At 41.9% G+C, this 20796-nt stretch overlaps 1 non-coding gene and 1 pseudogene across 1 annotated transcript; both read right to left on the bottom strand.

Annotated features, from left to right (window-relative positions):
- Positions 1–623: 623 nt before the first annotated feature.
- Positions 624–730, bottom strand: LOC141603968 (small nucleolar RNA R71). The gene has a single exon (XR_012525800.1). It is a non-coding gene; the product is annotated as a small nucleolar RNA R71 (small nucleolar RNA).
- A 19076-nt stretch (positions 731–19806) lies between these two features.
- LOC141603840 (small nucleolar RNA R71) lies at positions 19807–19906 on the bottom strand (annotated as a pseudogene).
- Between the last annotated feature and the right edge of the window lie 890 nt (positions 19907–20796).

Genomic DNA, 20796 nt, shown 5'->3' with positions numbered 1-20796 from the left:
TTATATTCTTTTTGTAGATTCTTCTTATGCGCAGGTCACAGGGTGGTGAACTAGTATCATTCAATCTGGAGATCGAGAAATCCTTGCGCGAGTTGAGACGATCACAAAGGGTATTACCAACTGAGGAAGAGCTGAGTACTCTGTCAAGTTACTACGAGAACGCTCTATTCGAAGAAGATCCACCTACATCTCCTGCCTCTACTTCTTCAGCTAAGACAGTCACTTCGCTAGAAATTCCAGTCATGGCTGAAGAAGCAACTATTGCTAGTCACTTAGAGCCGACAGCTGCAAACCTCTACAAAGGATTCGAACTACCAGGGGAGGCGAGAAAATTCGAGCCGAAGCCTTCCTATATTAACCTGGTTAAGAGGAACCAGTTCGGGGGAGCTGCAAATGAAGATGCAGCCAAGCATATGGAGATTTTTATTGATTATTGCTGCTCTATACCCCCGCCGACCGGTGTGACCCAAGACCAGATCAAGGAGACCATGTTCATTTTCTCTCTTCGTGATGCTGCAAGAGAGTGGTATAGAGATCTGGATCGAGCCGCTCATGGGATCACCGACTGGAATTTCTTAGCCCTGGCATTTTACAAAAAGTACTTCTCTGCCTCGAAGACGAATGCCATTAGAGCTCAGATCACGAGCTTTAAACAGGGGTCTGATGAGAACTTTCATGAAGCTTGGGTCCGTTTCAAGAAACTGGTGCGAACCATACCACACCATGGGTTCGAAAAATGGAGTCTTTGCAATCAGTTCTATAATGGGTTGTATGACGATCAGAGGGCTATTTTGGATGCTGCAGCTAATGTCCGATTTGCTGAGAACATGGGAGAGACTAAGGGGTGGAAGATCATTGATGATTTGGCCACTCATAAGGCTGAATATGGGAATTCGAGAGGAAACCAGAGGAGAGCTGCTGAATCTTCCTCTGTTGCTACACTAGAAGCTCTCACTGCAAGGTTTGACAAATACGAGTTGGGAGGAGCTTCTAAAGGAGGGATGTACCATGTTAATGCTGTTTCAGACGGTCCTTTCTTCTGTAGAAGATGTGGAGCTGAGGGGCATGTCTCAGAGAATTTTTCTGTCCCCTTTGAGTCGAGTGCTGCCTTTCAACACTATAGGCAGACAAACACGTACTATGAGCCGAATGTCCACCCCAACTTGAGGTGGAGTAGCCAGAATGTCCTGAATCCGACTCAACGTTTACAACAGCAGCAGCAGCAAGCTTATGTGCCCCCTCACAAGCAACCATATCAAAAACCTCCCTATGTGCCGCAGCAACAACAATCCAAAAATTCCTAGTTCACCGAGTTGAAGAACTTATTGCTGAAGGAGTCCCAAGCTAGAGAGGCAGGGATGAAGATGCTAGAGAGCCAAATTGCTCAATTGGCTAGCAAGAATACCACTCGAGCTCCGGGACACTTACCGGCCTAAACTGACCAAAAAGAGACCCTAAATGCCATAACTTTGAGGAGTGGGTCCACCCTGGAGGGGCCTGCTATGGTCGAGGATGCCACTGCAAAAGATGAGGCAAAACCGAGTCAAAACAAAGCTGGAACGAGCGAAGGAAAGAAAAAGGCGTCTACCAGGTATATCAGTCGATCGACTGACATACCCGTCGATCGATCAAGTGCAAGTTCTGAAGCTTCGGTCTGTTCAACTCGATCGATCGACATCACTGGTCGATCGACTGAGATCGCTGCTGATAATGAGATTTTTCGTCCTCCGATGCCCGACAACTTGAGAAATCATTTGTTTCGAGTACGACAGCCCCGAAAATATTGGGGAAAGACCCGAGTGCTGATGGGTCAGTCCCGGCTCCGAAGTACGACCTGATGTCGATCAATGGTTCACATTTGAGACGTTCTGAAGAGGGTTCAAGCTTCAACAAGGAGAAAGTAGTGGACTTCCAGCCTAAGTCCACGGATACCGGTATGCGCAATTTAGAGGAGAGGGCTAAGCTACTTCTTACAGCCCCATATCCGGAAAGACTAGTGCCGACGAAGGAACAGGTATCTTTCAATAAATTTGAAAAAGTTATTCGTAGCTTGAATGTACAAGTGCCTTTCCTTGAGTTAGTTAATCAAGTGCCTGCCTATACTAAATTCATGAAACAACTCTTGTCTAAGAAAAAGTCACTTGAAAATGTGCATACTGTCGCATTAAACAAAGAGTCATGCTCTTATTTGTCTCACGCTACACCTCACAAGCTAGAAGACCCGGGTAGTTTTTCTGTTCCTTGCAATATAGGTACCTTCTTTATTGAGAAGGCATTATGTGACTTAGGAGCTAGTATAAGTATAATGCCCTTGAGTCTTGCTAGGAAGCTCAAATTGACTAGGTTTGCAGTGACAGATATGATAGTATAGATGGCTGACCGATCTGCGGTCCAGCCAATAGGAGTCTTAGAGGACATCCTCGTGCAAATAGGGAAGTTCTTCTTCCCTGTTGACTTCGTCGTACTTGACATGTTTGAGGATGCCCATATTCCCATTACTTTGGGTAGGCCATTTCTGCACACTGCTGGTGTAGTCATAGATGTTGGTTCGGGTACCTTGACTTTTAAAGTATGGAAGCATTCCATTGTTTTTGCCCAACCTGCTAAGAAGAAAGACCCCATGTGGCTTGTGACTTGCAATACGGTTTCTGAAAAGAAATCTTATTTTATACTTCCTGATATGCCTGTCTCTACTCCTATTCCTGTCATAACCCCTCCGCCTCGGATTGGGAGCAAATTGGAGGAAGATTTGTCTATTTCTGATATTGTAGGAGCTGGTTTAGGGAAGGAAGAGCCGCAAGTCGCTCCAGCTGTGAAGAAGCCGATCATTCAAAGAGGAGGTCTTGGTTGCCTCAGCTATGGCACTGATGAAGAAGTTGATGACGAGCCGGTCAAGGCAAGGGAGTCCGACTTGGACTTTGATGAGCAAGAAGAGGTCATTGACTGGGGAGATGATGAAAGTGTTGATCCGTTGAGCCATACGGACGTGGAAGCTAAGAAGGGTACAACTGATAAGATAAGCACCGTTGAGGCTACCTCTAGTAGCCAGAAGCCGACCAAGTGGGCCATTCCGTGGCCGTCCTTGATCAACTACTAGTTGATCACATGTTTTACAAACATTCTATTTGCTTTTATAAGACACTTTTTATTGCTTTTGTGTGCGCGGAACTTCGCATTTTATTTTGCTTGCTTAGGATTTTATACGCTTTAGACTTTATTTTGGGTTTTGCGCAATTTTGGACGCGTATTATTGTGCACTTGCAGGTTTTTAGACCTCATTAGCTCAAGTAATTGAGCAAATACGAAGAAATCTGAAGTACAACAATATTTTCAGTCGATCGACTGGGTTATATAGTCGATCGACTGGTCTGCAGTTTCCAGGAGCTACTGTTCCATTCACCTCGGTCGATCGACTGAGTGATGTGGTCGATCGACCGCCCTGCACTGTTGTACTTGTTCCCGACCTCTCTCCTGCTATGTTTGGTCGATTTGCGGAATTAAGGGAGTTTTCTACTCCACTTTATCTTCCGTCATTTTGTTTATTTCTTCAATTTTTCTCAATTATGCTCATAATACCGCTTCATTATTGTCTTTCTCGGTTTTATGCGTGGTATTGTTGTCTTTTCAGGTACTTATTAGTAGCACTGCTGGCTACTGAGACCTCCGAGCTCACGCTGGTTTGGGGAGGTTTCCTTTGCTGCGCTTAAAGTCTTGTGAGTTCCCGATTTCCACTTCATGTCATGTTTATTTTCTCGCAATTTCCCGTTTCTCTTTTCTTCATTACATGATTTTGCACAATGGGGACATTGTGCGATTTGGTTTGGGGAAGGGTTTTGTGTCGCATATCATTTGCTTGCATTCACGTTTACATTTTCTGCTTGCATTGCTTTTTTATTTCATTCTTATATACAAAAATCCAAAAAAAATTGAAAAATTTCAAAAAAATTTCATAAAATTGCACGTTTATTTTAGCATATAGTTTGAGTCGGAACGGTAGTATTTCCATGATGATATTGCATTTGCATTTGTTTTTGCCTAAGCCTTGCTTGATTAACATGTTATTAGTAGAATCATATAAGTGCATACCTACGAGCTTTCGTTAATTTATTTGCTGGACTTGAGACTTGACTTAGATTTTTGGCAAACTACTTATATATTCTGAGTTATTCGAGCCTATAACTGGTGACATCTATGAGCGGTTTATTTAGGAATATGAGTAGTACTCCTTATGAGACATGTTACATCAATGTGCATAAATATGAACTTAATCTGCTTAATACATGTATGCATTCGGTTTGTGGTCTGTCGACACATGTGGTAGAGGTTTCCCTTTATTCATTTTACCCATGAACTCCACACTGCCAAAAATATCCTTTTTGTCCTATTTGCTACATCCTACATTTAGCCTGTCCTTTGTCAAGCTGGTAGTCTATGTTCTTGGGATTGTCACTTCGTTTTTGGTAGCCATTTGCTCTTATTTGAGATTTAGTTGGATAAAAAGAATGAAGGAGGAAAGAAGTTGAAAAGAAACAAAAAGAAAATAAAAATGATTCGAAAAAGAAAAAAAGAGTTATGTACTGTTCAAAGCAGTCGATCGACTGCCCATGATGGTCGATCGACTGGAGTTCGAAAGAAAAAGAAAGAATCAATTCGCATAATTCAATCCTTATCTTATGGCGATTTTTGCTCCCATGTATTATTCATATCTTATGGGGAGTTAGTTGATTACTTTTATACCTGGAGACTTTGAGATTTGTGCTTGCTATAGCACCGTTTCATTTGATTTTGAGCAAGAAGTTGGATGTTGCCATGTGGTTCCGTTTGGGTACTAGCTTGATCACCTGTACCTCCACTTTTCCATATATGTTTTCCCTCTTCTTACACATACCTCACATATCCCACATATACCTCGTCATGTGTCATGGTCTTTTGTTGGTTGGAATGCGTATGTACGGTTGTAGAGATTGTTTTCATATTATATTGCAGACATGTTCTTATAGGTCGTAGTTAGGTGAGAGTCTGTACAAAATGAATTCTTTCTATCCTTTTATATTTTCACAAGTGCTTATGTGTGATATGAGCGACCCATGAGAGTCCGATTTGATAAGTCCCTACAGTTGACGGTTCAGCGGTTTTTAACGACTACATAACTCGTTTGCATGATTCGCATTACTAATTGATTGTTAGTTATTGCATTAAATTGGTTTAGCCTTTACATGTTGTAATTCGCTCTGAGATTGAACTCGTTCCATTAGATCATTAGATCGAGTCTAGTTCTTGCTTGGGGACAAGCAAGGGTTTGGTTTGGGGAAGTTTGATGCGTGTCTTTTATATGATGTTTTACATCCTATTTTCCACGCATTTCAGAGCTCATTCGCGTAGTTTAAGCTACCATTTCCCCCATTTCCGTCTACTTTCGTGTTTTTGTACATTATTGCAGACATGTGAAGAATCCAATGGAAATCGAGCTAAATCCGTCCCCGAGTATCCTGCATTGCATTTTGCCGTGAAGTATTCACTTAAGGAACGAGCTTGGTGCGCAATTCAAAGCCCAAAAGACAAATACACGAGAAATTGGAAGTCAAGTGTCAGCTACTTCAGTCGATCGACCACTGCCTTCAGTCGATCGACCAACTTGCGGGTTCCAGAAGCTACTGTACACTGTTATTAAGTCGATCGACCGCCACTCTTAGTCGATCGACCAAGCCGCTATCCCAGACGAGAATTAAATGATCGAGGAAACTCAAGCCCATTGTGTTTAGGTTTTGATAATAAGTGTTACGTATATTTTCTATATAACGTAACCTAGAACATCAGATTATGCATTGAGTTTTTACTAGTTCTTTAGCCAGTTTTCCAACATTCAATAATTAGGGTTTTTAAATACTATTTCGTACAATTACTCTCGCATTCGGTTTCTGGATCTCTTGCTGCAATTCCAATCGGTATTCTTCTGCTAATAATTCAGTTTGATTTATTATTGCTTTGTAGGATAGAATTGCTAGTTAGTTTCCCAAAACCGATTCATCGTTTATGTTAATTTTTTGTTCCATTATTTCAAGCACGAATTCTTCTGTCTATTTTATTAGTTTTATTGTTGTTATCGTCATTAGTATGAGTAGATAAATAGTTTGTGCTAGGATGTAGGGGAATTATAGTATAGGCGGCAATATAATGAACACGGCCTGATTCGCGTGTTGGTCGATCGACCGACATACTTGGTCGATCGACTGACCTCGTGAGGTTTACCCTCGTTTTAATTTATTTAAATGTCGTGTTTGACGAATCGAATGCATCCGACTAGTTGAATGTTTAGGATACGACTGACCCATTAGATCGAAAGATAGGGACAGTTGTTAGATCACCAATTAAAATGACTAAACTATGCTGAGATCGAAAGATAGGTAAAGTTTAGACCGTTAGTCACTTTTCAGGACGAAAGTTAGTATTAGTGATATTAGGGACCTATAGCGAGATCGAAAGATGCTATTAGTTAAGAGTGGACCGAGAGGACCTCTTTATTTCCCGCCTCATGTGTTTGATTTAGACTTGTTTAGTATGCTGCCGCCGAAACTATAACGAGCTGACCATCCTATTACCCCTTCTCTATCTGTTTTATTTTTTTTATTTAGTTTATTATCTTTATTTGCTATTAGTATAGACCAAATCAAATCAACCCCCACCTTCGTTACCTTAGACTAAACTAGACAATTAGAAATTACATTCGCCTCCTTGTGCTTCGACCCTGTTACCACTAGCATAGGTTTGTTTTAATAGGAAATTATAAATCTTATTTTTGGTACTCACAATGACGGGTATCACAAGTCTCATTGAAGAGATAGGTAATGGGTAAAAAATTCAAGGATTCATAGGCTCGCATTTCATCAAACATATTTTTTTTTGGTGGAATGTTAATATCATTAATTAATCATGTAGCAATTACAAACTCTTTTTCACCACCTTACAAATGACTCCAACCCTTTACTCCTCCCAACACCTCTCAGTTATCAAACTAATTCATCATTTAAATCTAATACACCAATCATTATCTAATCTATGAGGGACAGAACAAATCTTCATATTAGCTCGTACTTTGACCTGTTGCTGAACCCGTCTGAAAAGCACTCTTGGATGCCATACCAGATGCTCCACTCGACAGTGATTTCTCATACTCCAAATCTGATAAATCAGAGCTACTACCACCATATGAATCAACTTCTTTTTCAGCAGTGACCTATACTTAAATCTGCAGCACCAATGAATACAGTCCCTGACTGGTATTTAACTTTCCAACCAGCCATTTATCAAAGCCAAGCACATCTGACTATATTTGCATTCAAAAAATAAATGCTCTACAGTCTCAAGTTCCTCACCACACAACTCGCAGTCTCCATCAGTGATTACTCCAAACGTCACCAATCTATCTTTTGTAAGTAACCTGCCCAGGACAAACAACCAAGCAACGAAGGAATGTTTAGGCCAATTCATTCTATTCCATATTACAGGGTACCACTCCACCTTCTCATGCTCACCCACCAACCATCTATAACCTGCATCAGGCCTATAAGCATTTCCAGTAGGCTCCCAGATGCCTGCCTCATAATCAAGCTTCAACGTCTCCTTCACTTTACAAATTTGCCTCCAAGTCCAGCTGGTATTCGTGTTAGGAATATACTCAAACCAATCCTGCTGCTTCATATATAAATGATGCACCCAACAAATCCATAAATGATCCTCTTTGCATGCCATCCACCATGTATATTTTCCCATCAAAGCAGTATTCCAAGCCAAACAAATTTCATCAAACATAACATGTGCATAAGTTGAAATCTCAACAAGCAAGCAAATTAATTATGAAAACATATTAGATTAAGCATGAATCAATCCCCATGTTAGTTTCCCCTAATTGCCCATTAACCCTAGTTAAGGAAACTACTCACTCATTATCAAGTTTAACATGCTAACAAGGTTGTCAATCATACTAGCAAAGCAAAACATGATGAATAAATGAAAATGATTAACAATAATTAAACAAGGTTAAGAGAGAATTATACCTATGAAGATGATTCCAAATAATAAAGCAAAGAATAATAGAAGTACTTGATGATTGATGGAAGGTTGTCAATCCTCCAAATAAACCCAAATAATCTTCTAATTACCCAAAATAAATGAAGAACAACAGAGAAATTAAGGAAAGATTAATATTGATGTAATACTCCGTATTTATGTCTTGGGGGGTACTCTATCGAGTAGCCCTTACTCTGTCGAGTAAGGGCAAGTTGCGGAATAAAACAGTTTCTGACCTGTTGGGTACTCGATCGAGTAGCTGGGGCACTCGATCGAGTAGGGGGGTACTCGATCGAGTACCTTGGGTACTCGATCGAGTGTCCGGTTTTGCGGGGGTTTTTCTCGGGTTTTGTTAATTAACCGATTTAGGTATTTAAACATATTCGTCTTTATTCTAAATCACTTTTTACAAAACCTAAAACCTGTTTAAGAGAGAAAGCAACTAGTCTTCTTCCTAATCGCGTTCTTGACAATTCCCGGAGTTCAGACGGTCGGTTCGTATCGTAGTTCGTGTCGTTGGATTCCTTGCGTCGAGGGTAAGCTTTTAATATAATTTATATTATGTTTTGTTAAGATTGAGGAAACCCTAATTTAGGAATTGGGGGTTTTTATGAGTAGTAATTGAATGGTAGCATCTATGTGTTGTATGGTAGGAGGAGAATTCGTAGAGGAGCCGTTTTGATACAGCTGTAGATACCGTCTGCGTGTTGTGCTTTCCAGGTAGGATTTCCTACTCAGTATTAGTCCCATAATGGGATATTGGTGATGTGCTGTAGTTAGTTGTTTGGTATGATGATTGTACTGTGTTTGTGGTTGTGATTGCTGTTGATGGTTCTCGAGATGCGTTCTCGGCTGAGTGGGGTCACTTGCGGGAGTGACTTCACGCCCTAGTTTCGCCCTTCGTGGAACCCGCCACGGAAGGGGATGTGCACATTAATGGACAGGGTTATCGCTCGTACGATGAGCGGGGCTTAGGTGGGAACGGCTGCGGTCCCCCACTGGCGAGGTTGGTCCAAAGTGGACGGTCGATATTGAGATGATGGGAGTTGGTGGTGGTGTGTGTGTGTGTGTGACATTCAAATTTGTCTGTTTGTCTTATTATTGTTATCTATATTGATTGTGTGATTAGTACTGACCCCGGTGTTGTTTTGTAAAACCTGCGGTGATCCATTCGGGGATGGTGAGCAGATATTGAGCAGGTATAGAGATGAGTACTGGGATAGCTGGGATGGCCACGACATGACGATAGAGTCTTCCGCTGTAGTTTAGCATTTATTTACATTTCAGTTGAGAACAAATAGTTTGGAATAATGTATTGTACTTTCAGTTTGGTTTCAAGGATTGTATTGATTCATTAAACTATTTACAATAAATGTTGTTTCTGTTTTGTCTATTTGATTATCATACCTCGGGCGACCGAGATGGTGATGTCTTCATACCTGAGTGGTCCTGGTAAGGCACTCGGAGTATGGGGGTGTTACAAATGGTATCAGAGCGATGATCCTGAAACCTGTAACCAATGAACTTAATGAACATAGGGAGTCAATTAAAATGAACCCGGGGTAAAAGTCGTAGGAGCTAGTGCAAAGGCTTGGGAGACGTCCTAAAGTCGCAAGGGGTCGCCCTACAACTTTGAACCGGTCACATGGGAAAGTGTTTGTCGAGTCATGTGTGTGCTTGGTAAACTTGATAACAGTGTGATGAAGTGTGTTGGTTGTTTGGTGTTGAAATAGGAAGTTGAGCATGTGAAAGAAAATGATATGTGGAACATGTTAATGTGATGATAACATGTTAAATGATTTACAATGTGGCTTTAATAGCATAATGAATTGATCTTGTTGATAGTAGAGTAGATACGTAGCATATTTATTACGATATCATGTAATTATATGGAAGTTTAGCATGTTAGTGTATGACGTAATATGCGGGTAGCTTTTACGTTTTGGTGGTACTTGATCGAGTAAGGCTAACTCGATCGGATAGGTTTTTGACGATTTTGAGTCCAGAATCGCGTTTTGGGGCACTCGATCGAGTAACTAGGGGTACTCGATCGAGTAGAAAATCACTCGATCGAGTAGCCTAGATACTCGATCGAGTGGGTTAGAGATCGGAAGGTCCGTTTAGTTACGGTTTTGGGTACTCGATCGAGTACATGGTGGCACTCGATCGAGTAGCCCGTTACTCGATCGAGTGGGTTTGGATACTCGATCGAGTAGGTTCTGGGAAACGCGTTTTCGTGTTTTGAGGTTTAGTACGCGTGTTTATGTTTACCCTTTCTTATATAGCTTCAAGATGCCGCCCAAGAGAAATGCTTTGTATGCGAGAGCTGAGCTTATGACTACGGACGACATCGTTAAGATGTTAGAGCACCAGGACGCTCTCACTGAGACCCTGAAGAGAGTGAATGAGGACAAGGATAAGAGTAAGGAGAAGGAGGTTGACCATGCTAAAGTCAGCCTCTATATTGCGAGGTTTAACCCGAAGGAGTATAAGGGGGTTGAGGAGCCTAACCTTCTTGATAGTTGGCTGAGGGAGATGGAGAACATACTAGATTTAGTTCACTGTCCTGATGAGATGAGAGTGGATCAGGCTGCATTCTATCTGAGGGAGGCAGCTGGCAAGTGGTGGGATTCAGTGAAAGTGAGTGCCAAGGAGATATATACCAACCAGGGGTTACCTGCTATACCTTGGGAGGAGTTTCGTAGGGCTGTGAGGAAGGAGTTCGTGCGAACATGTGAGGAGTAAGTTGAGAGAGGAGTTCGACAAGTTTAAGATGACTTTTTGAGATGTCGTGTGGCTGAGTACTACAGGCGTTCAATGAGAAATCTAGATATCTTTGAGGATATGGGTTTGAGTGAGGAGAATTTGGCTTTGAGGTTTGAGAGAGGGCTAACCACGAAAATTATGGATAAGTTACCCGTGGGAGTCCTTACTGATGTAAAGGAAGCGTATGAGAGGGCTGGGAGAGCTGAGAGACTAGTGGAGATGGCTCAGGAGAGGTCAGGTGGAGAGAAGAGGAAGTCTGAGAGCGAGGGTGGTGGCCAATTTAGTTTCAAGAAAGGCAACCACAATCAATCTAAGGGGTTTTCTTAAGGTCCGGGTTTAGTCTTTGGAACTTCCTTTGGGAGAGGCCGTGGGAGTGTGAGCAATAGCTGGGGAGTGACCTGCTTTGGTTGTGGTGGCGTAGGCCACAAGAGACATGAGTGCACAAGTGCACCGGGATCTTTCCAGAGACCTGCGCAGAGCTTCGCGAGCAACAGACCGGCAGGATCATGGCCAAACCGGGGAGGTCAGAGCTACCAGAGTGGAGGCAACCGCAACGGCGGTAATTCTTATCAGAAGACACCGATGAACAACAACAACAACAACCAAGGGTCGGGCGCTAAGCCGACCGCATCAGCCAGTACTGTCCAGGGAGGTGGGCAGAAGACCAGTGGCAAGTTATTCATGATGGACAAGAAGGCAGCTGAGGAAGATGCGCACGTTATCACCGGTACATTCCTTGTTAATGGTATTCCTACGTTTGTTTTGTTTGATTCGGGGCTTCTCGATCGTTTGTGTCTTCGAGTCATGTAAAACAGTTGGGTTTGAGAGTTTATGAGTCTGTTAGGGAGCAAGTTTTCATACCTTCGGGTGAGTCTGTATCGTGTGGGAGGTTGTTTAGAGACGTATCTTTGATAGTTGGGCAAGTCGATTTCCCTGTAGACTTGCTAGAGTTTCCTTTTAATGGTTTTGAGATGATAGTTGGGATGGATTGGTTAAGAAAGTATAAAGCTAAGATAGACTGTCATCAAAATAAAGTGTCCCTAAGAGGTCCTAAGGGTATTAGTGTGTCTTACCGTGGGTTTCTAGTCAAACCCAAAGTTAAGTTGATTGCAGCTGTTACCTTGAAGTCGTATCTGAGGAAGGGATGTCCTCTGATTTTGTGCCATGTGAGAGATGACCGGATAGAGAGTCCGAAGCGATTGATGAGATACCAAAGTGGGAGGAGAGTTTCTTGACGTTTTTCCCGATGAGATTCCGGGGTTACCACCGAAGAGGGAGATAGATTTCACCGTTGAGTTGAAGCCAGGGACGGGGCCAATCTCTAAGGCACCGTACCGTATGGGTCCTAAGGAGATAGAGGAGCTTAGGAGGCAGTTGGATGATTTGATAGAGAAGGGATACATTAGACCAAGTGTATCGCCTTGGGGAGCACCAGTTCTTTTCGTGAAGAAGAAAGATGGAAGTTTGAGGTCATGCATAGATTACGGGAGCCGAACCGTGTGACGATAAAGAACAAGTATCCTTTGCCAAGGATAGATGACCTGTTTGATCAGTTGAGTGGTGCAACAGTCTTTTCTAAGATTGATTTGAGGTCGGGGTACCATCAGGTGAAGATTAGAGAGGTGGACATACCGAAGACAGCTTTCACGTCAAGGTATGGCCACTATGAGTATGTGGTGATGCCGTTTGGGTTGTCTAATGCACCGGCAGTGTTTATGGATTTGATGAATAGAATCTTCAGACAGTTCTTGGATCAGTTTGTAGTAGTGTTTATCGATGACATCTTAGTCTACTCTAAGACTAAGGAGGAGCATGAGGAGCATCTGAGGATCGTGTTGCAGACTTTGAGGGATCATGAGTTGTATGCTAAGCTGTCCAAGTGTGAGTTCTGGTTAGAGAAAGTTGCTTTTCTGGGACATGTAATCTCTAAAGATGGAGTAGTCGTGGATCCGGCGAAGATTGAGGCGAAGACAAAGTGGGAAGCACCAAAGAATGTTGCTGAGGTGAGAAGTTTCTTGGGTTTAGCTGGATATTACAGACGGTTCGTGAAAGATTTCTCCAATATAGCTAGACCGATGACGGCGTTGATAAGGAAAGAGAACAGGTTTCGTTGGGATGAGAGTTGTGAGACGGCGTTCCAAACATTAAAGGAGCGTTTGACCACAACTCCTGTCCTCGCATTGCCTGAAGGGAGCGAGAATTTCGAGGTTTATACAGATGCCTCAAAGAATTGGTTGGGATGTGTGTTGATGCAGAATGGTAAAGTAATTGCCTATGCTTCTAGGCAGTTGAAGCCTTATGAGGAGAACTACCCTACTCATGATCTGGAGTTGGGTGCAGTGGTGTTTGCTCTCAAGATTTGGAGACATTACCTTTATGGAGCAATCTTTAAGGTATTTTCTGATCACAAGAGTCTCAAGTACATCTTCACGCAGAAGGAGTTGAACATGAGACAGAGGAGGTGGATGGAGTTGATTGGCGACTATGACATGGAAATCATCTACCATGAAGGGAAAGCCAATGTTGTTGCTGATGCTTTGAGTAGAAAGAGTGTACATTCTCTGTGTACAGCTCTATCTTTGATGAGACTAAGAGATGAGGTAGCGAGCTTTGGGATACATATGATGCACAAAGGAGATGCCATGGGTGATATGACAGTACATATGGAGTTTTATGATGACATTCGGGATAAGCAGGCTTTGGATCCTAAGATAGTGGAGTGGAGAGCTGGGGTAGAGAAAGGGACAGTGTCCCGGTTTTCCATTCATACAGATGGTAGTTTGAGGTTTGATGGTAGGTGGTGTGTTCCTAATGATGAGGAGTTGAAAAAGACGATCATGACAGAGGCGCATTGCACACCATATTCAGTTCATCCGGGTGGAGACAAGCTTTACAAGGATTTGAAGAAAACGTTTTGGTGGTCTGGGATGAAGAAAGAGACAGCTGAGTTTGTGTCCCGTTGTTTGACATGCCAAAGAGTTAAAGGGGAACAGAGAAGACCACAAGGTAAGATTCAGTCTTTAGAGGTGCCTGAGTGGAAGTGGGAATCCATTTCCATGGATTTCATTGTGGGTTTGCCAAGAGTCAACAAGGTAACAATATGATCCGGTGATAGTGGATCGTCGACCAAGTCGCTCACTTTGTTCCAATGAAAGATACATGGACTAAGGCACAATTGGCTATGGCCTATCGAAAGAACGTCTTAAGTTACATGGAGTCCCTAAGGACATAGTGTCCGACAGAGATGCGAGGTTTATATCGAGGTTTTGGAAGGAGTTGCGGGAATCGTTGGGAACAGCTTTGAAGATGAGTACACATTTCATCCTGCGACGATGGGCGACCGAGAGAACAATCAAGACCCTTGAGGATATGTTGCGAGCTTGTGTGATGGATTTTGGTGGTAGCTGGGAGCAGAGGTTGGACTTGATAGAATTTTCTTACAACAACAGCTATCACACAAGTATAGGTATGGCACCGTTTGAGGCTTTGTATGGGAGGAGGTGTAGGAGTCCAATCTGGGGACGATAGTCTTTGAGGCAAAGGTTTTAGGACCAGAGATGGTGCATGAGATGGTGGAACAGATTAAGATGATCAGGGAACGGATGAGAGCACCCCGGATCGACAAAAGAGTTATGCAGATCTACATCGTCGGGACATAGAGTTTCAAGTTGGGGACAAGGTTCTTCTGAAAGTGTCTCCTATGCGCGGAGTTATGAGATTTGGGAAGAAAGGCAAGCTAAGTCAGAAGTTTATAGGGCCTTATGAGATCTTAGAGCGAGTTGGGAAGTTGCTTATCGTCCGGCTTTACCAAAAGCGTTGGAGAGAGTGCATAATGTGTTTCATGTATCGCAGGTGCGGAAGTATGTGAGTGACCCGTCACATGTGTTGGAGGCAGAGAGCTTAGAGCTAGATGAGTCTTTATCATATCTTGAGGTGCCTAAGCAGATCCTAGACCGAAAGGTTCGAAAGACCAGGAGTGGTGAGACAGTTTTGCTTAAGATCCTTTGGTCTAACCACGAGACCGAGGAAGCTACATGGGAGGCGAGAGGATATCATGAAAGAGCGTTACCCCTTCCTTTTGATCGGTATGTATGGTTACGGGGACGTAACCTTGTTTCTTTTAGGGGTAGGAGATGATCGCGAGCGCTTTTTAAGAGTTTTATACACCTTTTTGTATGTTGCGTCGGTAGGTTGTCGGGATGAGTTGGGTAAGTAGCGTGTTTTATGTTGAGTTTTGTTTTGGGTGTTGAGTCGGGAATGTTTTGGAGTACCTTTGTTGTAGTAGTGGTTTGAACTTCGGGGACGAAGTTCCTTTTAAGGAGGGAAGACTGTAATACTCCGTATTTATATGTCTTGGGGGTACTCTGTCGAGTAGCCCTTACTCTGTCGAGTAAGGGCAAGTTGCGGAATAAAACAGTTTCGACTGTTGGGTACTTGATCGAGTAGTCAGGGGCACTCGATCGAGTAGGGGTACTCGATCGAGTACCTTGGGTACTCGATCGAGTGTCCTATTTTGCGGGGTTTTTCTCGGGTTTTGTTAATTACGCGATTTAGGTATTTAAACATATTCGTCTTTATTCTAAATCACTTTTTACAAAACCTAAAACCTGTTTAAGAGAGAAAGCAACTAGTCTTCTTCCTAATCGCGTTCTTGACAATTCCGGAGTTCGACGGTCGGTTCGTATCGTAGTTCGTGTCGTTGGATTCCTTGCGTCGAGGGTAAGCTTTTAATATAATTTATATTATGTTTTGTTAAGATTGAGGAAACCCTAATTTAGGAATTGGGGGTTTTTATGAGTAGTAATTGAATGGTAGCATCTATGTGTTGTATGGTAGGAGGAGAATTCGTAGAGGAGCCGTTTTGATACAAATTGTAGATATCGTCTGCGTGTTGTGCTTTCCGTAGGATTTCCTACTCGCATTTAGTCCCATAATGGGATATTGGTGATGTCTTTGTAGTTAGTTGTTTGGTATGATGATTGTCTTGTGTTTGTGGTTGTGTTTGTTGATGGTTCTCGAGATGCGTTCTCGGCGGAGTGGGGTCACTTGCGGGAGTGACTTCACGCCCTAGTTTCGCCCTTCGTGGAACCCGCCACGGAAGGGGATGTGCACATTAATGGACAGGGTTATCGCTCGTACGATGAGCGGGGCTTAGGTGGGAACGGCTGCGGTCCCCCATCGGCGGGCTGGTCCAAAGGGGACGGTCGAGATTGAGATGATGGGAGTTGGTGGTGTGTGTGTGTGTGTGATTCAAATTGTCTGTTTGTCTTATTATTGTTATCTATATTGATTGTGTGATTAGTACTGACCCCGGTGTTGTTTTGTAAAACCTGCGGTGATCCATTCGGGGATGGTGAGCAGATATTGAGCAGGTATAGAGATGAGTACTGGGATAGCTGGGATGGCCACGACATGACGATAGAGTCTTCCGCTGTAGTTTAGCATTTATTTACATTTCAGTTGAGAACAGATAGTTTGGAATAATGTATTGTACTTTCAGTTTGGTTTCAAGGATTGTATTGATTCATTAAACTATTTACAATAAATGTTGTTTCTGTTTTGTCTATTTGATTATCATACCTCGGGCGACCGAGATGGTGATGTCTTCATACCTGAGTGGTCCTGGTAAGGCACTCGGAGTATGGGGGTGTTACAATTGAGATTTGTATTAAGACATGATTAAGAATAGATTACGACTTAATTAAGAGAGTATTAAGGAATCATAAGACTTGATTGGGAATTACTCCTAATCTAGGTAGTACAATGGGGTATTTATACTAAAGATTAGGTATATAAATTTGGGTTACTAAGGGCTTAAATTACTATTAAGTCCTTAAGAAAAGTTGAGGAAATTCTCCTCTCGAACGAAATGAGCATATCCGTCTTGCTAGTCTTGCCACGATCCGTGCGTCTTGAGATGTGCCACGGGCTCTCTGTCCTATGATCCGAGCGGATTGTCTGGAAGACGCTCGGATCACACTTGGTGTTATTGTAAAACTCGTCGTCAAAAGTTACTTAACCAAAACAATATTTATAACTTCACAAACTAATCTTAGTAAAGAGGCAAGAAAAGGTCGGATGCCAAGGGACGGGTATTAATGGAGGATTTTCAATTGTAAATGGTCGTGTCTTAGGGTGTCACAATTTGGGGTTGAGATAGGAGCTCAATTAAAACTAATAAACAATAAAAACAAAGCAAGGTAGATAAAATGAAGGTGTAAACAATAGATTAAAAGCACTAGGGTATCATTGGTTCATAGTGGAATACATGGGAGTTGATCATACAAACATGTTCTTAAATTATAAGCAAGCAATTATTGTTGTGATGGGATCGAGTTAGTGTATATCTTACAATCCCTAAGAAGGTTTGGGTCCCGGAGCCAAATCGATTAGATTGTACAACACCTACAGGTCGACTTAATCCTCCCCATTCAACATTATGCATGGTCTAATGAGACTCGAGTTGGTTTATGTCTTACAAGTCTCATTGAAAAGATAGGTGATGGGTAAAAAATGCAAGGATTCATAGGCTCGCATTTCATCAAACATACCATGTGCATAAGTTGAAATCACAACAAGCAAGTAAATAAATTATGTGAACATATTAGATTAAACATGAATCATTCCCCATGTTGGTTTCCCGTAATTACCCATTAACCCTAGCTAAGAAAACTACTCACTCATGATCAAGTTTAACATGCTAACAAGGTTGTCAATCACATTAACAAGGCAAAACATGATAAATGAAAGAAAATGATTAATAATAATTAAAGCAAGGATTAAGAGAATTATACCTATGGAGATTCCAAAATAATAATGCAAAGAATAATAGAAGTACTTGATGATTGATGGAAGGTTATCAATCTCCAAATAAACCCAAATGATCTTCTAATTACCCAAAATAAATGATGAACAATAGAGAAATTAAGGAAAGATTAAGTATTGATATTTGTATTAAGACTAGATTAATAGTTGATTAAAAGATTAAGATAATATTACTAATTGATTAAAACTTGATTAAGAGAGTATTAAGATTGCTTGCTAATCTAGGTAGTACAAAAGGGTATTTATACTAAAGATTAGGTACAAAGATTAGGGTTACTAAGGGCTTAAACGACTATTAATACCCTTAAGAAAAGTTGAGGAAGTGCTCCTCTCCAAGGAGATGCGCATCTCCGTTTTGCTAGTCCCGCATAGATATGCTCGTCCCGAGCAGCTTGGAACCTGGCACGGTGGTTTCTGTCAGGAGATCCGAGCGGATCATAGGGGAGACGCTCGGATCCTAGGGCTTCAAGACGAGCGTCTTAAGCTCGGGACGCTCGGGTTATTGTGTAGGGAGATGCCCGGATTGCTTGCAATCCGCTCGGATCCTGGGTCAGACACTTCTTTTTTCTTCAATCCTCAACAATCCGCAGGGAACTTATTGGCGATGAAAGGATCCTTTCATCATTGCCCAATCTACTTAATTATCTACATAGGCCTTCAATTATCGTCTTCCCTTTGATGCTTGGTCATTAGATGGGATCAATTTAGCTCCATTTCGCCATGTAAATGCAAGGTTTGCACTCCTCTCCTACCAAAGAAACCAAACCTCAAAGAATATGCAAAATGGAAAACTAAAGATAGTAAATGACCCAATTATGCACTATAAAGCTTAGAAATGAGGCTAATTCGAGGACTAAATGTGCTCAAATATGAGTCACATCAAACATCCCCAAACTGAACCTTTGCTCGTCCTGAGTAAAGAGGTGACAAAAACTAGGACCTTTATTCAAACTAACCTACTAATATAGCCGATGTGAGACAATTAGCGGGTCTCACTCCGCCCCTTCAACTCACAACAAGACAACCATGAGGTAGGATGCCTTCTTGCAAGGCAAGGTAGGGCTTGCCAAAATGGCGATACATCCAATCATTAAAGCACACAAATCAAGTAATGGATGCATCTACAAAAATGAATAGCCACTTTCCTCATCTAAGTGGCAGAAATTATCTAAAGGGGAAGCAATCTAAGGGTACACATTCCATCATAGATATGGTTTCTTGAAACTACTCAGCCTAGAAGGATACCAATAAATCACCTCCAACCTGTGTCAAGCCTAGGGTACCTTTGTCCTCAATCGTTAAATGCTTTCGCCAAGAGTAGACTCCTTATGGTGTTAGAATCACTGGAGGATCGCGGAATTCCCCTTCTTACCTAGACAATAAGAAGGGTTGTCCCCTCTCTACCATGCACAAAATTGGATACGATGGAAAAGGGATCAATAGAACTTGAGTTTCATATGGGAGTTTGCTTTTTGTTGTTGTTTTTTCCCCCCAATTGTGGCATTTGACATTTTGAGAACATTTCTTTTTGTCGTTTCTTTGATGTTTGGCATTTTCAACACTTAACAATTTCAACTTTTTTCATTTCTTTTTGAACATTTTCAATGGTACCCCATTTGTAGTGAGGGTGCTTATATTTGAAGCATAGGAGTTTTCATTTTTGTTACTCCTCTTTTCTTCTGATGCATTTGCAAACTTTTTGACTTTTCATTTCAATTCTTGAACTCAAATTTTGAAAAAATTGTGTGCCCATTCCCTTTGATGACAAAATGTGGTAGAATATGGATGATGGTTGCATGGTTTCAAGGGTCACCTTAGAATAAACAGTATCCAAGGAGTTATCACACCACAAGGTACTCTTGACTAGGCCTTAATCCATGGGTCAATGGATACTAGCATGACACGTCCTAGGGTGTTTTACAAGTATTCTAACAAGCAAAGTCTTTTGTGACTATTGTGATGTGATTTCTCAAACCGGAGTTACTCAAGACCAAATTCGATGGGTCTTATTTCCTTTTTCTTTTATTGGTACCGCGAAACAATGGTTTAAGAGCCTAGATAAGGCTACTCTTAGTATTGATTCTTCGGAGAAATTGGCACTTGCTTTCTACAAAAAATTCTATCCTCCGCAGAAGACTAACATGTTGAAAGCCCAAATCGCCGGGTTCAAACAAAGGGATGAGGAATCTTTCTATGAAGTATGGCAGAGATTCAAGGACACTTGTCGATCTTGTCTACACCATGGACTTAGCGAGTGGTTCCTTGTACAACAATTTTGGAATGGTTGATATGAAGACTCCCAGAACATTCTCAATATGGGATCAAATGGTATGTTTACCGAAGTTGATGACAATAAAACATGGAATAAGATTGAAGAAATGGCGGTCCATAACTCATAATATAGTAGACCTCGGAAGGCTACTAGAGGAGGAAAGCATGAGGTGGACTCCATTACTCAATTGGGTGCTCAACTTGGCGCTCATATTGACACCATTAATTTGAAGTTTGAGAAGGCCATGGCTAAACATGAAGCGGTCCTCCTAATGCAAAAGAATCAACAAGAGTTTTTCACTCAAATGCAAAATGATAGCCAAGCAAAATACATCACCATTAACAACATACTAGCTCACACAAAGATGTTGGAGACCCAAAAGTCTCAATTAGCATCTTCCAGTTCTCAAAGACGAAAGGGGCAATTACCACCTCAAGGTAATCCCCTAAGACATGAGGCGGTGAGTGCCATCCATTTGAGGAGGGGTACAGGTATGAAGGGCCGAAGAGGCCCATTTATAAAGATGTTGTGAATGCTAGTGATAAGGAAAGAGTTGAAGACTCTAAGAAAGAAGACGAACCCAGCACCATTCAAGAAGTTTCAAAAAAGAATGATGAGAAGCCTAAGGAGAAAGAGCCTATTGTGATTAGGCTTCGATTTCCAAGTCGTCAAGCTAAGCCTAAGTTCGATGAACAACTTGGAAAGCTCATGGAGATTGTGAAGAACTTGGAAGTCTCAATCCCATTCACCGAATTGATTAACCATGTTCCGGCCTATGCGAAATACATGAAATATATTCTTACAAAGTAGAAATCCATCCGGAAGCTAAAGACTATTGCGTTCACCAAGGTGAGTAGCGCCATCCT

Source organism: Silene latifolia, chromosome 9, assembly GCF_048544455.1.
Source record: "Silene latifolia isolate original U9 population chromosome 9, ASM4854445v1, whole genome shotgun sequence".
Taxonomy (NCBI): Eukaryota; Viridiplantae; Streptophyta; class Magnoliopsida; order Caryophyllales; family Caryophyllaceae; genus Silene; species Silene latifolia.
Note: the sequence above shows the minus strand (reverse complement) of the source record. Positions and strands in the feature narration are given on the sequence as shown.